This window comes from Leopardus geoffroyi, chromosome A2 (assembly GCF_018350155.1).
Source record: "Leopardus geoffroyi isolate Oge1 chromosome A2, O.geoffroyi_Oge1_pat1.0, whole genome shotgun sequence".
Classification (NCBI taxonomy): domain Eukaryota; kingdom Metazoa; phylum Chordata; class Mammalia; order Carnivora; family Felidae; genus Leopardus; species Leopardus geoffroyi.
The window spans coordinates 93,521,712-93,526,418 of NC_059331.1; positions in this window are offsets into that span (position 1 = coordinate 93,521,712).

The window sequence follows — 4,707 nt, forward strand, 5'->3', positions numbered from 1 at the left end:
TAACCCGGGAGTTAGGGGGTACCTTTTACAACTTCATAGGGTGCAAGTCTAGGTTAACCACATAGCCATTGCTGGGTTGAATGGGGTGAGAGCCCCAGGTTTTTTCTGCAGCGTATGGCTGGACTAGAGTAGTTATTGTCTAAAAGTCTTCTGTTTTACTAGACTGCCCTAGCTTGTTCCCTTGGCTTAAAAAAGCAGACTTTTCTGGTGCTTTTTTTTTTTCCTACCATGTACCTGTTGGCCTTTACAGATTGTTATCATCTTCAGTTCCCACTGTGGGATATAAGAGGCAAAAAGAAAATCCAGGGAACACAGCACAATGTCATTCCTCAGGTTGCAAGTTTCTTAGTCAGTCTGCTTTGTTTTCTCTACCTTTTAGCATCTTCTAACGATTGTTTTATGCATAATGTTTTATATATAATTTTCTGTTGTACTTAGAGGAATAGGAAAAACTACATCTACTGTAACCTCTTGGAAACAGAAGTTGGCTACAGTCATGTGCATTTTTATTTCTGGGAAGTAGATTTATTAATTTTGAAAACAATTTTTTTTAATTTTTGTTAGGAGTCCCTGTTGCTTAACACACTATATGCAGAAAAGATTTAGAAATCCAAAATGTTAGTTTTTACTATACTATAATATGTTAGATCTTCCAAAAAAAACAACAACAACTTCCCCCCACCCCCTTAAAGCTAATGTCAAGTCCTGGAGATGAGTATTGAGAATATCTGAAACAAATTACTCACATTTTAAATACACGAAGGAATGTCTTTTTAGTATACACTGTTTCTTACAGATAAACGTCTGCTTTACTCTTATGTTGCCTCCCCCACCAAAGGAATTCTCTGTCATTAGATAGAAGATAGAAGTGTTGAGGTCAAGCTCACTGAAGGAAATTTTCCGTCATTCCTTTGCACACTCACTGATTTCAGAATGTTTGGTTGAGGGTCAGAGCATCCCCATTCTAATGCCATGCTTGACCTTTAAAAGGAATGATGTGTGTTATTAGTTCTGCAGTGCATTTCCCTCCACATATTAATGTCCCTTGAAATCCAATGTGCCTTACACTTGTGGTGAGGTGATGATTGTCATCGCCTGCTCGCGTGCAGTGTAAGATCAGAATGTCCAGTTTGGGTGTCAGTGGCTTAGAAGAGAATCTCACGGACAATACCATAGCCCTCTTGTATTTCCTGGGAATCAAAAGACTGTGGATGAGGTGGAACATGTGGGGAAGTGGAGGGCTGTGCTTTATCCCCAAATTAAGAAAGCAAGCAGGCTGACTTCCTTCAGTTGTGAAGCCACCTTAGGAGTCATCTCTAAGGACTTTTAGTGCTTCTATAGATTATTTTAAGAAATTCTGTGCCACCGATGCTTTTGATGGAACAGAGGTTGATATTTTGTGAAAATTGTGGGCATTCATGACTCTAGATAGAAAAATCTGTCTAGATTCCAAAGATTACAAATTTGAAACTCTAAATATGAAGAAATTTTTAGGAAAATTTTAATTTATTTCACATATATTTTTATGCATGTACAGAAGTAATATGGGATAAAATTCCACAAAAATATATCTTTCAATAAGTATAAAGTGAAATTTTGTGGTAAGAAAATGTGAAATAGTTCAATTGACAGTATGTTTTTTTTTTAACAGATCTTAATAATAGACCATTTCCTTGATAGCTTTTTAAAATATATGTATAATCTTCTGTCTTGAGCTTAGAGAATCTTGATTAATTATTTAAGGGGACTTCCCAGAAAACAATAGATGCTTTTGTTTGAAGTCCTCGATTTTTTTTGCATGTGTATATCTATCTATCTATACACACATATACACATATATGTTAATATAACCTATTGTAAGATATATATGTATCTTGTATGTTATTTATACAATATATATTATTTATACATTATATGTTCTGTAAAATATTATATATATATATACATATATATATATATATATATATGTATATATAACTAGTTTTCTAGATGTGTGTCATTTCCCTCAATAGCTGCTACAGGTTGTTACTTAAGTTAGAAAGTTTCCAAAATATACTTTTATTAATCTCTTAGACCAAACTAAGCCTAAATACATGGTAGTTGTTTAATAAACACCCATTGAATGGAATATACACAGTGGCTTCATTTCCACATCACTCAAGAGAGGCAACCCAGCAATGGTGTTGAGCAGGAGAGGCAGCCGTTGCTGGGGCTGTTACACGCACATCATACTATATGTCACTCTTCTGTATTTATCCCTTCATTTTTTTTACAAATGGTATTGATTGTCATTATCTTAACTTAGCATGATTTTCATGTTGCCAAAGTATTCTGAATCATGTCAGAGATTTATTTTCTTCTGACATTGTCGTTAAGTTCTTGCTTTGTATATTAAACACTAAGAAGTGTATCTAAAGAATTAAGTTGAAGTATTCCCATCCTCAGGTGAACTCTTTTAACAGCCTGTCTATTTCCCTTGGGCCCAAATTCCTAGGCAGTGAAATCTCTGCTTTATTCTTGTAGCAGTTATCATAGACTAACTGCTTCATGCATGTGGAACAACAAACTACAAATCTGACAGATTTGTCGGAGAATCAGGAGGAGAGAAGGTGAACACTTAAAAAGAAAACTTTGTTTGCATAAAATGGATATCTATCAGATGCTTTCCAGCCTCATAATTAAATTTCTCAGGTCCAAAGAAGGTTGGGAGGGACTAGACATGTTTTACACAAGGAAATAGTTACCTCTTTGAAGCACGTTTTAAAAACTCCATGACTACAAAAAAATCACACAGAAAATACAAAATTATAAGTGATTTACCTTTTGCTACTATACAAAGGTACATTTAGGTCAACAGAAAAAGTGTTGATCTTTTTCTCCCTCAAATCGTAGTTTATTCACCATATAACATATTTGGTTTATTCACAGTGGCTCAGTATGAGATTCAAGTTTCAGCTACTTTTCCAGAAAACAAGAAATGGAGTAGATTAGATATAAACAAGAAGGAAAAATACACAGTCAGTGAAGCTCTCAACTTTTAAGGCACTGGGTTTTTTCCTTTCTTTCTCTCTCCCTTACTGTCTCTCTCTCTCCCCCTACCCCCTGCCTCCCTCCCTCTTCCTGGGTATTTCTATTCTCCACCTTTCATTCAGGACTGCTCATTATTCTTTTTTTAAATGACAAGGGCCATTCCAGCCTTATTAAGTGGAAACTTGACCGAGAGCAATGAAAAGGTCACCTGTAATTCAGGCTACAAGTGATAAAAATTCAGGGGTTAAGATCAACAGACACTGGGAGGAAAATTGAAAAAAATAGAGATAAAGATTTATAGACATGAGGCTATTCAAAAAAGACCAAGCACTGCCAGTTGCTGAGAAATCAAATTGATGGCCAGAAAATAAGATCAGATTAAGAAATATGAGGTTGGAAGGGCCTCCTGAGGCACAGGCAAGGGACACTGAAATATATTTTTAGCCGATTATGAAGGGTCTGGGAATGGATAGCTCTAAAATCCTTTTACACTACATCACAATGTGTCACATATTCCTTGAGAAACTCAATTACCAAACATCCCAGACAACATGAGTGCTTCTTGTTAAAGTGAGAAAAACTTTGAAAGTGACATGAAATGCTAAATTGGCTTTCAGGGTTCAGGAAAGTAGTTAATAAGTAGGCATAAACCCTGATTTCCTTCAGCACAAGAAGCTCATATCTACCGACAAGTACCTGTTACTTGTGAAAGGTAACTAAATAGATTAAAAAAAAAGTTTTAAGATGGTTCTGAGCCCTTAAAATGCATACAGATGTGCATTTTTATTTATAATTATTTAAGGCCTCTCTTCTTTAGTGTATCTTTCCTCAGCTGTAATTTATCTGGGAGAGGTGCTTAGAGGCTAATCAAAAGTAAACAAGTCCGGGAAACATATATATTGAGAAAGTACATTGTGTATGAAGGGGAGTGGAGAAGAATTTTTTTAAGAGTTGGAACAAATCAGAATTATTGAAAAAATATTAGAGGGAAGAAACTAATATATCCTAAGAGCAATAATGTATCAGAATAAATTAAGGCAATAATTAACTTCAATCCAATTGCTTGAAATTCTCCTTTGCCTTCAAATATCCTCTCTCTCTAGACTTGATTTAGGTACATGACTGTCCATAATTAACAGTGTAATTTGAAATCCCCAAACACCCTTGCATCTAGGCATGGTGTCAAGGCTAAGTTCTGATCAGTGGGACAGAAGCAGAAATAATATGCACATCCTCAAGAATCTGTCTTTAAAGATGATTTGCTCATTCTTCTCTCCTTCTTGTCTTCAATGGCATCACCATCGCTTCCAGACTTCTGCACCTGCCAATAGACCCCTACATCATGCTCTAGCTCCCATGGGGCTCCAGTTGCTTTTTGGCTACATCAGTTATCTTCCTTCCCTAGTCCCTTTGGCTCTCGAGGTGGTACATCTTACCATCTCAAGAGGATCTGGGTACCTCAGTGTTATTTCCTCATTATAACTCTGAATTAAAACATCTTAGTTTGAGCCATCCTTTTCCTGCAGAGACCCTGAATGACACAAATAATAGCCATAAGGTTTTTTTGTAAGGTTTAAATAAGTTAACAAACATGAAATGAGTGGAATTGTGCCTTGTTTATAGTAAACCTTCAATAAATGTTAGTAATTTATCCATGGAAAACATGTAACCAGTAAG